This window comes from Ailuropoda melanoleuca, chromosome 9, assembly GCF_002007445.2.
Source record: "Ailuropoda melanoleuca isolate Jingjing chromosome 9, ASM200744v2, whole genome shotgun sequence".
Taxonomy (NCBI): Eukaryota; Metazoa; Chordata; class Mammalia; order Carnivora; family Ursidae; genus Ailuropoda; species Ailuropoda melanoleuca.
In genome coordinates, this window is record NC_048226.1 from 41,731,765 (window position 1) to 41,748,293 (window position 16,529).

At 39.4% G+C, this 16,529-nt stretch overlaps 1 protein-coding gene across 1 annotated transcript in view; it reads left to right on the forward strand.

Moving 5' to 3' along the window:
- C9H8orf34 (chromosome 9 C8orf34 homolog) overlaps positions 1 to 16,529 on the forward strand; it is a 366,424-nt gene that overhangs the window by 251,692 nt on the left and 98,203 nt on the right.

The following is a 16,529-nucleotide window of genomic DNA, read 5'->3' on the forward strand; positions in this document are numbered from 1 at the left end:
TTTTCTTTCCACTAATATTGTCATCACCTGAGACCCTCCAAAAATTTCCTTTTTCTTCCAACACACACTTGAGTTCTTACCCATAGCTACCTGGGTGACACTTTCCTTTCTCCTCTCTCAAGTGCCCAGTGTCTTTACTTCAACCCAGTGCTGTGGATCCCTCTCCTTTCCTGGATCCAACCTCTAATCCAAGTAGTTTTCTCCCCCTTCAAATGTGGGAATTCTTATAGTGTGACTCTAGATTCTTTGAGTACCAAGTCAGCAGGACACAATGTTAGCAGTTAAGTCCTGAAAAGTGGAATCTTCTTTTGAATTTTAGTAAGGAGAGTAAAGGTAGGTATGTGAGAACAGCTTAAAAAAATAATAATTTTTGTCTTTTTTTATTTTTTTATCTTATGCCCTAACTCCCAGCTAAACTGGGTTTCGCTCTTTTTCCATAAAGATTCTGTGTGTGTACCCCATAGTCTTCCTTCCAAAATAAACTCACCTCACTCTGCAGGGAAGACTTCTGCCCTACTCACAACCCACAAACATATCCAAATACTCATTCTTCTTCCAGCATAGCTCCTATTTGCTTCCTTCCCTTTAAAGTTCTCTCTGATACTTTTAAATTGAAAACAATTACTTTTTTTGTACTCCTGCTTAATTTTTTATCTTTACTACTGTCCATGTTCACTTTCTCACTAGTTATTATATACTTGCATTCTCTTCTCTTAGAGAAGAAAAGGTGGCAATCTTGTATCCAATTCAGAGCTATAGCTCCTTAAGGGGATATGTTTGGAAGGGCTGTCATTCCCGCCACATTTCCTATATAGATAATAAAGGGGAGAGGGTTGGAGCCCAGGTTAAGAGCAGAACTAAATAAGAAGTTTGTGATGAAGATTGAAAGTTGGACAGTTTTCCATACTGAGTGCTCTAGTGAATATTAATTTCTAATCTGATGGTTTGAAATTGTCTTTATTGTGCTCTCATATTTTTATTAATTTGTTGATTTTATTCACCTGCTTACAGCTGTTTTCTTCTTTAAGAGTAAGCATGCATTATGTCCATGTTCTCCAGCCCACATACATCTTTTTTTTTCCCCCATAACAATAATATCAAAATACCTCTCTTTGAATCTCAGTAAGTTCGGAGATTTTCCCATTAAAAAAAAACAAAACAAAACACTTCTTAAATTCACATTTTTTTTTTACAATTTACTTTTCTTCTTGCTATAATAAACCATTTAACAGTTTCTTTAGAGACACCATGGGTAGTAAATTTTAGCTTTTGTGTCTGAAAATGTCTTGAATACTTCCTTCCCTTTGAATAATGGTTTATCCAGTGATTAGTGTTTCCTTCCACTTATGGTTTTTCTTCATTGTTTCTCTATATAATTGTTATAATTGCTATTCCTTCATAGGTAAAACTTCTTTATCTCTGGAAACTCTTAAATTCTTTTTTTGCTTGATATTCAACTACCATTTAACATAAAACCATCAAAATTAATGTTCCACCTGAGACTCATGGCTCTTCTTTAGTGAGGTGCTCAGTCACTCTGCCTTTGGCTCTTTACTCTCCCCTATTCCTCCTCTCCTGTCCTTCAGGTACCCGTCTAGAGTTTTCAGTCTGTTCTCTATGTCTTCTTATGTCTCTTTGATCCCATTTTTACGTCTTTTAATCTCATTTTTTCTTAGCTCAATTTTCTTTTAATTTCTTGATCTTACTTTCAACTAACCAAATTGTCTGTTTATGTCCAATATAGATTAAATATCTCTATGTTCTTAGAGTTTACTCTTTTCCCCCCTGAAATATGTGTATTTAAAATCTTTTTTTTCTTTCAACTCTTTTTCCCCCTGCAATATATATATTTGAAATCTTTTTTTTTCTTTCTTTGAGATTCTTTTTTTTTTATTTTATTATATTATGTTAATCACCATACAGTACATCCCCAGATTCCGATGTTAAGTTTGATGCTTCATTAGTTGCGTATAACACCCAGTGCACCATGCAATACGTGCCCTCCTTACTACCCATCACCAGTCTATCCCATTCCCCCACCCTCTCCCCTCTGAAGTCTTCAGTTTGTTTCTCATAGTCCATAGTCTCTCATGTTTCATTCCCCCTTCTGATTACCCCCCTTTTCTTTATCCCTTTCTTCCCCTACCGATCATCCTAGTTCTTATGTTCCATAGATGAGAGAAATCATATGATAATTGTCTTTCTCTGCTTGACTTATTTCACTTAGCATTATCTCCTCCAGTGCCGTCCATGTTGCAGCAAATGTTGAGAATTCGTTCTTTCTGATAGCTGAGTAATATTCCATTGTATATATGGACCACAGCTTCTTAATCCAGTCATCTGTTGAAGGGCATCTCGGCTCCTTCCATGATTTGGCTATTGTGGACAATGCAGCTATGAACATTGGGGTGCATATGGCCCTTCTCTTTACTACGTCTGTATCTTTGGGGTAAACACCCAGTAGTGCAATGGCTGGGTCATAGGGTAGTTCAATTTTTAACTTTTTAAGGGACCTCCACACTGTTTTCCAGAGTGGCTGTACCAACTTGCATTCCCACCAACAATGTAGGAGGGATCCCCTTTCTCCACATCCTCTCCAACAATTGTTGTTTCTTGCCTTGTCTATCTTTGCCATTCTAACTGGCGTAAGGTGGTATCTCAGTGTGGTTTTGATTTGAATTTCCCTGATGGCTAATGATTTTGAACATTTTTTCATGTGTCTGTTAGCCATTTGTATGTCTTCATTGGAAAAGTGTCTGTTCATATCTTCTGCCCATTTTATGATTTGTTTATTTGTTTCTCGTGTATTGAGTTTGAGAAGTTCTTTGTAGATCTTGGATACCAGTCCTTTATCTGTGGTGTCCTTTGCAAATATATTCTCCCATTCCGTGGGCTGTCTCTTAGTTTTTTTGACTGTTTCCTTGGCTGTGCAGAAGCTCTTTATCCTGATAAAGTCCCATAAGTTCATTTTATCTTTTATTTCTCTTGCCTTTGGAGATGTGTCGTGAAAAAGGTTGCTCTGGCCGATGTCATAGAAGTTGTTGCCTATGTTCTCCTCTAGAATTTTGATGGATTCCTGTCTCACATTGAGGTCTTTCATCCATTTGGAGTTTATTTTTGTGTATGGTGTGAGAGAGTGGTCAAGTTTCATTCTTTTGCATGTAGCTGTCCAATTTTCCCAGCACCATTTATTGAAGAGACTGTCTTTTTTCCACCGGATGTTTTTTCCTGCTTTATCAAAGATTAGTTGCCCAAAGAGCCGAGGGTCCATTTCTGGGTTCTCTATTCTGTTCCATTGGTCGATGTGTCTGTTTTTGTGCCAGTACCATGCTGTCTTTGTGATCACAGCTTTGTAGTACAGCTCGAAATCCGGCATTGTGATGCCCCCAGCTTTGTTTTTCCTTTTCAACAGTTCCTTGGAGATTCGGGGCCTTTTCTGGTTCCATACAAATTTAAGGACTATTTGTTCCAGTTCTTTGAAAAATGTCCTCGGTATTTTGATCGGGATAGCATTGAAAGTGTAGATTGCTCTGGGTAGTATGGACATTTTAACTATGTTAATTCTTCCAATCCATGAGCATGGAATATTTTTCCATCTTTTTATGTCTTCCTCAATATCTTTCAAAAGTGATCTATAGTTTCTAGCATATAGGTCCTTTACGTCTCTGGTTAAGTTAATTCCAAGGTAACGCATGGTTTTTGGTGTTATTGTAAATGGGATGGATTCCCTAATTTCTCTTTCTTCAGTCTCGTTATTCGTGTATAGAAATGCAACTGATTTCTGGGCATTGATTTTGTATCCTGCCACCTTACTGAATTGTTCTATAACTTCTAATAGTTTGGGAGTGGATTCCTTTGGGTTTTCCATATAGAGTATCATGTCATCTGCAAAGAGAGACAGTTTGACTTCTTCTTTGCCGATTTGGATACCTTTGATCCCTTTTTGTCTTCTGATTGCTGTTGCAAGGACTTCTAGTACTATGTTGAATAATAGTGGCGAGAGTGGGCATCCTTGTCGTGTTCCTGATCTTAAGGGAAAGGCTTCCAGCTTTTCCCCATTGAGAATAATGCTTGCAGTAGGCTTTTCATAGATGGCTTTTATGAGATTGAGAAATGTACCCTCTATTCCTACACTCTGAAGGGTTTTAATCAGGAAAGGATGCTGTATTTTGTCAAATGCTTTTTCTGCATCAATTGAGAGGATCATATGGTTCTTGAGTCTTTTCTTGTTGATATGATGTATCACATTGATTGATTTGCGAGTGTTGAACCATGCTTGCATCCCAGGTATGAATCCCACTTGGTCATGATGGATAATCCTTTTAATGTACTGTTGGATTCTATTAGCAAGGATCTTGTTGAGGATTTTGGCATCCATATTCATTAGAGAAATCGGTCTGTAATTCTCCTTTTTGAGGGGGTCTTTGCCTGGTTTGGGGATCAAGGTAATATTAGCCTCATAGAATGAGTTTGGTAGCTTTCCTTCTGTTTCTATTTTTTGAAATAGCTTTAGGAGAATAGGTATTATTTCTTCTTTGAATGTTTGGTAGAATTCCCCAGGAAAACCGTCTGGGCCTGGAGTTTTATTATTTGGAAGGTTGTTTATCACTGACTCAATTTCTTCATAGTTAATTGGCCTATTTAAGAAATCTATTTCTTCCTGTTTCAGTCTTGGTAGTTTATAGGTTTCCAGGAAGGCCTCCATCTCTTCCAGATTGTTTAGTTTTTTGGCATATAGCTGTTGATAAAAGTTTCTAATAATCCTTGCAATTTCAATGGTGCTGGTCGTGACCTCTCCCTTTTCAGTCATAATTTTAATAATCTCAGTCCTTTCTCTTTGTTTTTGGACAAGTTTTGCCAGTGGTCTATCAATTTTATGGATTCTCTCAAAGAACCAGCTTCTAGTCCTGTTGATCTGCTCTACTGTGGTTCTGGTCTCTAATTCATTGATTTCTGCTCTAATCTTGGTCAACTCCTTCCTTGTCAGTGGGTTAGGCCTGTCCCTCTGTTGCTGTTCCAGTTTCTTGAGGTGAGAATATAGAAACTGCATTTTAGATTTTTCTATTCTTTTGAGTGAGGCTTGGATGGCTATGTATTTCCCCCTTAGGACTGCCTTTGCAGTATCCCATAGGTTTTGGACCGTTGTGTATTCATTCTCGTTGGTCTCCATAAATTGTTTAATTTGTTTTTTGATTTCCTGGTTTATCGAGTCATTCTTGAGCAGGATGGTTCTTAGCCTCCAAGTGTTTGAGTTTCTTCCAGGTTTTTCCTTGTGGTTGAGTTCCAATTTCAGAGCGTTGTGGTCTGAGAATATGCAGGGGATAATTTCAATCTTTTGGTATTGGCTGAGACCTGTTTTGTGTCCCAGAGCATGATCTATTCTTGAGAATGTTCCATGGGCATTTGAATAGAATGAGTATTCTTTGGTTCTGGGGTGTAGTGTTCTATATATATCTATGAGGTCCAACTCGTCGAGTATGGCATTCAAAGCCTTTGATTCTTTGCTTAGTTTTTGCCAGGGTGTTCTGTCTATTTCTGATAGTGGGGTGTTGAGGTCCCCTACTATTACTGTGTTCTTATCTATATGTCTCTTTATTTTGGTTAAGAGTTGGCTTGTGTATCTTGCTGCTCCCCTGTTGGGGGCATATATATTAATAATTGTCATATCCACTTGTTGAATACTTCCTTTAAGAATAATATAGTGCCCTTCTGTATCTCTCTCTATGGCCTCTAGTTTAAAATCCAGTCTATCTGATATGAGAATTGCTACTCCAGCTTTCTTTTGAGGTCCATTTGCGTGGAAGATGGTACTCCATCCCCTTACTCTAAGTCTGAATGCATCTTTGGGTTCAAAATGAGTCTCTTGTAGACAGCAAATGGATGGGTCATGTCTTTTTATCCAATCTGCAACCCTGTGGCGTTTTATGGGAGAGTTTAAGCCATTTAGATTGATAGAGATTATTGACAGATATGATTTTAATGATGCCATTTCTCTTTAAAGTCTTTGTATCGGTTGTGACTTGCTGCTCTGTATCACTCTTGGGGCCTTTTTACCTTTATAGAGCCCCCCTTAATATCTCCTGTAGGGCTGGTTTCGTGGTTACGAAATTGGTTAATGATTGGCGATTTTGGAACGTCTTTATTTCTCCATCAATTCTGAATGACAGCTTTGCTGGATAAAGGATCCTTGGCTGCATGTTTTTCTCTGAAAGAGCTTTAAAAATGCCCCCCCAAGCCTTTCTCTCATTCCAGGTCTCTGTAGACAGGTCTGACGTAATCCTGATACCTTTGCCTTGGTACGTGAGAAATTTCTTTGCCCTGGCCGCTTTCAATACTGTATCCTTGGATCTAATATTTGCGAATTGCACTATGACATGCCGTGGCGTAGGTTTGTCCTGGTTGAGCTTGGATGGGGTCCTCTCTGCCTCTTGGACACGAATGCTTGTTTCCCTTGCTAGATTAGGGAAGTTTTCAGCTACAATTTGTTCAAATATCTCTTCTAGACCTCTGTTTTTCTCCACCCCTTCAGGGATGCCGATGATTCTGACATTGGATCGTTTCATAGAGTCAGTAATCTCCCGTAATCTACATTCGTGGGCGTGGATTTTTTTAAGACCAGCTTCTATTTTCGTTTTTTCTTCTACTAACCCATCCTCCAATTCGCTAACGCGTTCCTCTGCCTCGGTGACCCTGGCCGTCAGAGCCTCTAGTTTTGACTGCATTTGGCTCATAGAATTTTTAATTTCTGTCAGATTCGCTCTCATTTCTGCCCTTAGGGATTCTATATTCTCAGCAACGCTTTCTCTGATGCTTTTTTCAAGTTTACTCATCATCTTGACCATTGTTGCTCTGAATTCCATTTCTGATAATTGGGATACATCCATATGTATTAATTCTGTGGCCGAGGCCAATTCTGTGGCAGAGGCCACAGACTCATTATCTTTTCTTTGCTGGGGGGGACTTCTCCTTCTCGTCATTCTGATGAAGAGAGATTGCAGGGTTGTCCAGAGCCCAAGTGTTGACTGGGACCCAGGCCGTGCGCCCTTGTTTTATAGAGATCTTAGGGATGTGGGCTTCTTCCTTAAAGAGTTTATTTATTTATTTGAGAGAGAGAGAGACAGTCAGCAAGAAAGGGAACCCAAGCAGAGGAGTGGGAGAGGAAGAAGCAGGTTCCCGGTGGAGAAGCCCGATGAAGGACTCCTTACGGAGCGTTGTGATCACACCCTAATCCGAAGACAGGTGCTTGGTGACTGCGCCACTCAGGCGCTCCGGGTTGTTGGCTTCTTGATTTTTCAGCCTGCCATCTGGGGGAGGGGCCTGCCTGCAGGTACTCAGAAAACCCTGTTTGGGTAGAGTCTCTGTGTCCCTTGCGAGGGGGGATGGGGATGGGCACCCTGTGAGCCGGTATTTCCGGGCTTTTGTTCTCTGGCGGCTTTCCCTGGCGGTTTGCTATGCCTCTTCTGAGAGAGCAGCAGCGGCTGAAATTCAGCCTCTGTCTCAGAACAGAGGGATCGCGGATCGTTCTCCACTGATGTTCTGGCCACTTTAACTCTGTTTCTGTTGGTGCTGCTCAACCCTGCAGCATCCCGGGCTGTGCGCCCCACACCCGGCGTCCCAGCCCTCACTTCCAGGGCCGGCACGTCTCTGTCCTTTGTGTTTCCAACCCCGCCCGCCGCCAGCCGCCCCGCGCGGGCTCCCGGAGCTCCCCGTCTCAGTCTGGTGTCTCACGGGTGCTGACCGCGAGTCCGCCTGCTCCCCCGTGCAGGTGGCCCTCCAGCCGCCAGCCGCCCCGCGGACGCTCCCGGAGCTCCCGGTCTCAGCCTCGATCCAGTGAGCACACCGGAGCTCCGGAGCTCCGTGAGATGCTTGATGGCGCACGCTCCCGGCTCATGACTCATTCTGCTGTTTCCAGAGTGCGGGTCCGTGGTCCGGCCCGCTCCCCGGTGCAGGTGGCCCGCCAGCCGCCCTGCGCGCGCGCTCCTGGAGCTCGCGTTCTAAGTCTGTTGTCTCGCGGGTGCCGTCCGCGAGTCCGCCTGCTCCCCCGTGCAGGTGGCCCGCCAACCGCCAGCCGTCCCGCGTGCGCTCCCGGAGCTCCCTTCTCAGTCTGCTGTCTCAAGCGTGCGGGTCCGCGGTCTGTCCGCTGCCCCGTGTAGGTGGCTACCACTTCCTGGCGCCCTTACATGGCGGCTCCCTCCCCCTTCTGTTTAGCTTCCGATATCTGTGCGCGGTTTCACGGCTCCCCGCTTCGTACCTCGATACTCAGCGCTGGAGATGTTCATTTGTAGAGATCCAGATGTATCTTCCTGCGTCTCAGGCTGATTCCGTGGATGTTCCTGCTGGTCTGGTACCTATCCAGCTCAACTCAGGGGACCGGCTGAAAAAGGGGTCCCTACTCCTCCGCCATCTTAACCTCCTCCTAAGACTCTTATTTTTAAGTGACAGAAATCCAACTCAAATTAGCCTAAGTGGAAGGAAGGAGGAATTCATAGGCTTGTGTAGCACCATACCGCTGGCTTATTTATGCATGTGCACTCCAGAAACTTCCTGGCTCCACCTGTCTTGTAGGGGAAGTAGCTGCAGGCCCAGACATATAACCCTAAGCTCCTAACCCCAGCACTAAGACCTTTCTTTGAGATTCTTAAATATACTTATTTAAAGTCTTGGGGGTTTTTATTTTGTTTTGTTTTTAGGCTGGATGTATTCTTACCATTTTATTTTCAGTTGCTTGGTGATCTTGCATGGCATGTCTTTTATTCCTATACTTTAAAGTTTTTAAACTTTTAAACTCGCTTCCTTTTCCTTACTCCTGTCTGTTTGCTGGTGTTTAATCCACCCTTTCCATCCTCCACCCTTCCCTGGGGTGTCCAGTATATAATAGAATGCAAGATCTTATATTGGAGGCTCAGGGCTCCCAGCCATCAGATCACTTGGTTGGGTTTCTCACTGATGGCTTCCTCTGCTTCCTTGAGTCATCTCTGGGTCTACAGACCACCAGTGGTTTTGCTCATTACCAGCCTTCATTCACCAATAGGGCATCTCATTCACCTTTATCTAACTCCGTAAGCCTGGTTTTATGAATAGGATATTTTGCATTCCTTTCCAACCTCTTCTGCCTTTTTCTGATGCTGGGAGCTAAATAGCTTTTAGCTGTTGTGATTTTAGCCTCCTGTTACTGTTTTCCATTTAAGTCCATGATCATGTTTTATCTTGTAGTGTGCATGGTTCTATCTTTTAAAATATGTTTTAAAAATGTATTTTATCTCTTACTAGTTTGTGTGTGTGTGCCCATGCACATAAGCAGCAGGTTTTTTATATAAATTTACTCTATCATCTTGATTTGAAGTTATCTCATTGATTAAATACTTCACTATCCATACACACAAGTATTTATGGAAATAGTATTTATGGAATCCATTGCATGTCATGTTCTGCTGGATGCATGAGAGGATGTGCTGGTGGCAGAGTAACTGCTGCTCTAGGAGATTCACAATGTCCATTAACCATAAAAGGATGGGGGTACAATTCATATTTTAAACCATGCCAAGTTAGACTTTCTGATGTAGCTCTTAGGCTATCTTATATGTTTATAATGGAGAGAATACCTAGAACTTAGATTTATAAAAACATAATCTAATATGATACTCAAGGAATAGGCTATGTTGTAAAAGCTAATTCTCTACCATAGATTCAGCCAGGGAAATGTGGGTTCAATTTAGTAATGTCATAAGATTGGAAGAAAAATCATTGCCAAGATGAAATTCACATTTGTGTAATGAAGAGTCCACTCCTTCAAGTGAGCTAATATAGAGGTATTTATGATATGTTTTAGTAAATCCATTTTGATTTAAAATACACATGGAAATAAGAAAGGCAACTTTCAATTGCGTATACAAGCAACATGCAACCATGAGTACATTAAATTATCTGGATATTTCAGGAAAGTACCTATTATGGGGTCAGGGAGGATTGTCCTTTGGATCCAGTCACTCCATTTTATTACCTTCCCTCAAAGGAATTCATGAGTTAATTACTTGACTCTCTACTCAGAATTCTCTACCTTTTGGAGAAGCAGGTAGGAAAGGCCGCAAGCAACATTCCTTTCTCTGCAGCTGCCTCACCTTCAGCTGCAGCTTTCCTTTAGTGTTGAATAAAGGCAGCTGGCTGATAGGTGTTGCGGCCAAGGCTTCCTCCTACATTTTCCCGAAGCACTGAATCCTGCTTACCTGTGAATACAGTGCCAGCCCTTTACACCTTTCTCTCTCAGATCATTTGTACCATTTTCCACTTTCTCCTGACCAACAATCACACTGGTCTTCTGGCATTTCCTCCAACAGGAGAAGTGCATTTCAGTCTTGCTCTATGGCCCTTGCTATTTCCCCTGATAGGACACCTTGCATGGCCTACTCCTTCATTTCAAATGTCACCTCATGAGAGGGGCCTTTCCTGATCCCAACTCCCAACAAGTTTCACACTTCTTTCACCACATGCTTCCTCTGTCTCCCGCTGCTAGAATACCAGCTGCATGAGGCCGAGAATCTTGCCTGTTTTGTTTGCTGTTCTAATTCCAACACTAAGAACAGTGGGTGGAACATATGTAATTATTGAATGGTTGAATAAAATAGTGGCAAGTGCATAAGGCACATTACTTATTAGAATTAGGAATAACTTGATTTTTACAAATTTATATCAGATATTTTTCTAAGCATTTTATATACTTTAATTCATTTAATCCTGACAATATCAAAGAGGTTGGGTAATTTGCCCAATGATACACAGCATGTAAATTGCAGAGCAGGGAATTTAACCAAGAAGTCGTGCTCCACAGTAGATACTCTTTCTTCCTTTGCTGCCAACAATGGGGAGAGGTAGGTTTCGGAGGAGGCTGGGAAGGGAGAGTATGATGTCGCTATGGCATGTGCCTATCCTGGTGAGCTAAATTTTTTATAAAAGTTATCCTGTCATTTTCTCATTAGCATGATAAATAATCAGTAAAAGTGAATTGGCCAATGTTACTTTGCCTGCTCTGGTCCTAGCCCCCTTAGGGTGTACGTTCTAAACAGACATTGCTGTTTAAGCTAGAATGAAGGGATAGTCAGAGTTACCAAAAAGTTTGGAATGTTTCCAACCAAGTAACTTCACTATAATTCTTTAGAGAGGGATGTGTATATGAAAAAGAAAATTTGGACTTCAGAGTCACTATGCTAGACTTTGTGTTGGTAGCAGGGTTTACAAGGCACTGAGTCTGCCTCTTATGAGATGACCAGAAAATCATCACAAACAGACCCAAATTGCATTTGACTCATGTAAATTTGAAATAAAATTTGCTTGTATATGTTCTTCTTAAGTAGGTTTGTCCCAAATTATATTTTGGCTTGCATACAAATTTCTATTTAGAAACTTACATTTAGAAAAAAATTCACATTTAGAAAAAATAAACTGATTAGTGTTTTTCTTGGTTTTAATATGATTTTTGCCTTTTTAAAGTGGCTTAAATTTGAACAGGAAAATACCACTTTTTATCTTTACTATTACTTTATCATCTTTCCATGATAAAAATTAAATAAGCCTCTAGAAAGGCTAACTAAGAAAAAAGAGAGAGGGCACAACCTATTACTAAATCAGAAATAAAAAGAAGGGACATCATTACAGATCTATGGACATTAACGATAGTAAAGGAATACTATGACAACTCTATGCCCACAAATTTGATAACCTAGATAAAATGGACCAATTCTTGGAAAGATGCAATTCACCAAAACTCACACAAGAATAAATAGATAATGTGGATAGACCTGTATTTATTAAAGAAATGGAATCTACTGGTGAATTCTACTAATAGAATATTTAAGGAAGAAATGATACCAATTCTCTACAATTTTTTTTCTGAGGATAGAAGCAGAGGGAATACCTCCTAACTCATTCTATGAGACCCAAATTACCGTCATACCAAAAACACACAAAAATATTATAAGAGAACTACAGACCAATATTTCTCATGAACATAGATGCAAATGTCAATTGCTTTCCTAAAGAACAGTAATAAGCAAGTGAAATTTGAAATTAAGTATACAATACCATTTAGATATTCAACCCCCAAAATGAAAACTGCAAAACTCTGGTGAATGAAGTCAAAGAACTAAATAAATGGGGAGGTATTCTATGTTCATGTATGGGAAGACTCAATATTATCAAGATGTCAGTTTTTCCCAACTTAATCTATAGATTCAATTGCAGTCCCAGGCAAAATTCCATCCACAAAAGGTTATTTTGTGGATATTTACAAACTGATTCTAGAGTTTATATGGAGAGGCAAAAGACAGAGTGGCCAACACAATATTGAAAAAGAAAAATAAAGTTGTAAGGCTGATAGTAATCTACTTCAAGACCTACCATAAATCTAAACTAATCACAATAGTGTGGCATTGGTCAGAGAACAAACAGATCAATGGAAAAGAATGGAGAAACTGGAAGTAGGGAATAGACCCATGTGACTGTAGTTAACTGATCTTTGACAAAGGAGTAAAGGTAATAAAATGGAGCAAAACCAGGCTTTTCCACAAATGGTACTGGACCAACTGGACATCTCTATGCAGAAAAACAAATCTAGACACAAAACTTACACCCTTCACAAAAAATGAACTCAAAATGGATCACAGACCCAAATGTAAGATGCAACACTGTAAAACTCCTAGAAGATAACAAGGAAGAAAACCTAGATGACCTTGGGTAAAATGATGCCTTTTTAGGTACAACACCAAAATATGACCCATGAAAGAAATGATAAGCAGGACTTCATTAAAATTAAAAACTTCTGCTCTGTGGAAGACAAAGTCAAGAGACAGAGAAGACAAGCCACACATTGGGAGTAAATATTTGCCAAAACATATCTGAAGAAGAACTATTACCCGAAGTACACAAAGAACTATTAAATCTCAACAATAAGAACACAAACAACTGAATTAAAAAATGAACCAAAAGATCTTAAGAGACCTCTCACCAAAGAAGATATACAGATGGCAAATAAGCATATGAAAAATGCTCCAGAGCAGATGTTACTAGGGAAATGCAAATTGAAACAACAATAAATTAAAAAGGGCTAAAATCCAGAACACTGAGCATAAAATACTGACAAGGATGTGGAGCAACAGGAACTCTCATTCACTGTTGAGAATGCAAAATTATACAGCCACTTTGAAAGATAGTTTGGTGCTTTCTTACAAAACTAAACAGTTTTGTCATTCAACCCAGCAATTGTGTTCCTTGGTATTTACTCAAATGAGTTGAAAATTTATGTTCACACATAAACTTGCACATGGATGTTTATAGAAGCTTCTCTCATAACTGCCAAAATTTGGAAGCAACCAAGATGCTCTTTAGTAGGTGAATGAATAAATAAACTGTGATACATCTAGACAATGGAATGTGATTTAGTGTTAAAAGGAAATGAGTTATCAAGCCATCAAAAGGCATGGAAAAAACTTAAATGCACATTACAAAGAGAAAGGAGCCAATTGGAAAGACTAAACACTATATAGTTCCAACTATGCGACTTTCTGGAAAAGACAAAACTATGGAGACAATAAAAAGATCAGTGGTTGCCAGGGGTGGTGTGGGCTGGAACAGATGAATAGGCAAACCACAGAGGATGTTAACTCAGTGCAAAGCTTTTGTATGATACCATAATGATGGATACATGTCATTATACATTTGTTCAAACTCATGGACAATGCCAAAAGTGAACCCCAGTGTAAACTATAGACTTTGGATGAGTGTGATGTGTCCATGCTTGTTCATCAGTTTTAACAAATATACCACTTTTGTGGGGAATGCTGATCATGGGGGAGGCCTCACACTTGTGGGGACAGGGATTTATGAGAAGTATCTGTACATTTCCCTTAATTTAGCTATGAACTTTTAAAAATTGTTTTAAAAAATTCATAAGTTTTAATAAAATTGTAATGAAGAAAATAAAACAAAATGCATCTATTATTTATAGTATAGGTTATTACATCACTGTCATTTATGTTGATTTGTTTATTTGAAGATTTATTTTTGCATGTAGAAAGAATAATTCTAACAGTGAAAGAAGAGATCTCACAAAACTCATGGTGATTAACTATCACAAGATATAAAAAAGCCTTTGAGAGCCAAGATATAATTAATTTTCCTTGCAAATAAATCAAACAAAAGGATACCTCCCTATTTATTTATTGGCTTACTAAGTAGTGTATGTATAATAAAATAACAAACTCAAAAGTTTATAATTCCTTTTGTCTATCAAAATAAGTATATTCCTTAATGTTTACCAAATGATTTTATGCCTTAAAAGTTAAAAAAAAAAAAACCTTCATGGATATATTTTTTGCTTTTTGCTTTTTCCTTTTAGAATGAATCAAATCAGACAAAAACCAAAGCTGCCCAAATTAGTTATCCTCTTCCCTGATTTCTAAATCCTTAATTTCAGTTTTAGGAAATGCTTATTAAATGGAAGATTAATGTCAACAGTTCAGTTATTATCTCAGTGGTTGTAGACTTTTTTTCTCTTCTGTACCAGATTTTCCTACTGAGCTAAGTCCAGGAGCAGCTGCTGTTGTTACAGCAACTTGGTTAAATTTAATCAATATTTTTTGAATGCCTACCTTGTGCGAGGAACCATGGTACTAACTAAAGAAAAAATGAGACTTCATCTAGGATGCAGTCTTGTGAGCTGAATGTAATAAATACTTCAACGACAATGATTCAAAAACTAGCCTAATAGTGTTCATTGTTCTTGATCCACTTTAATTCATTTTTATTATTAATGAAAAACATTTTACACCGATATTTTAGTCAATTCTTCTAATATGTGAATAGGTGTTTATCAATGGGCCAATTTTCTAGTCACTAGGTGACTGAAAAGAAGAGGGTCGAGTGTAAATATTTCTGCTTTGGATGAAGGAAACCAAATTATCTCAACTGATCAGCGAGCACACTTTGAAAGAGACTTCATAAAGATATGAAATCAAATCACTTTCCAACAGCTTAACTCAGTGAAATAAAAAACAAAGAAAAATGAAATGCCCTTGTAAAATATTTAACAATGTAAAGCTGAAATTTTAGGTGAGAGTTACCTAGTAATTTAGAAATAATTGAGAGTTCAGAAATTCTAGAAAATAATCTATATATTTAATAGATAATCAAGGAAGGCCCTTTTATACTTTTATTTTCAAGTATAAATTTATATAAAATACATTCTTTTTTTCTACATGTCAATACAAAGCTACTATAGTTAGTCTCAAAAATGCATGATTTTAGGGATTCCTGTGTGGCTCAGTTGGTTAAGCATCTGCCTCCAGCTCAGGACATGATCCCAGGGTCCTTGATCCCTGGGATCAAGAGCCCTACATCAGACTCCCTCCTCCGAGGGGAGCCTGCTTCTCCCTCTCCCTTAGGTTGTCACTCCTCCTGCTTGTGCTCTCTGTCTGTGTCAATTAACTAACCAAATAATCTTTAAAAAATGCATGATTTTTTTTTTTTAATTTTGAACCTCCATTAAAAATCGCCTTTGGATCTAAATACCACGTTGTCCAACACAGGAGAAATATAAAATTTTCCTCAGCTCAATGGTTCAAGAAAATAGGTGGATTTAAGGAGTTTATATTGGAAAAGAATAAATAGAGCTATGCATATTTGAAAGGCAGTCCCATGGAAGAAAAAATATACTTATTTTTGTCACTCCAAAAAAAGCAGTATTGGCACTACACTAAAGGACACACAGGTTTTACTTCAACTTAAGGACAGTTGGGACAACTGGAGTAGTAGAAAAATAGGAAGGTCTGACTTCCAGCTAGTGTAACTGCTTGATTGCTTGAAGTGCAAACAGATGCTAAATAGCGCTCTGGTAGAAAATCTGTGCAGAGTAAGAGATTGGGCAAGATGACCTGGTAGGCAGGAGTAATATAATAAGTAAATTTCTGGTGTTTAGAAGCCATCAGTTAGTGGTATTTTGTTACAGCAGCCTGAATGGACTAAGGCAATGTTCTATCCATTTTTCTCAGCTATGAATAGGACTCTGAACTGAGCTTGAAGTCCCACATCTATCTTTTGCCAAGCCAGTTCTTCCAATCCAACCAGGTGGGAGCCTTAGTGTATCAGTAGGATGTTCTAGAGTTCCAAGGAAGAGATGCAAACCACTAATTGGAGTGATGGAGCTTTACTTCAAGGTGAATTATCATCTCAGGGGGGCACTGTCACTTCAGCTCCCCTTTACCCAACTCCGGGATGGGTTTCTGCTTCCCCAAAGAATTGAGAAAGATGCTTTTCATTGTTGAGGACAAGTAACATGTGCATGAAACCTCTGTTCACTGAGCAATCATGCCTCCCGGATAGAGGGTTTGAGCTGACCGCATCGGTACCATTCATGACCATGGAGCTTCTGTATTGAGGGTGTGCTGCTGTCCTCCCTGGTCAGCAGGTCTCTCTTCTGTCCTGTGTCATAATTTCCTGACTAGGTAAAGTCACTCAATTATGTTAGGTGACTTAGTGCTAGG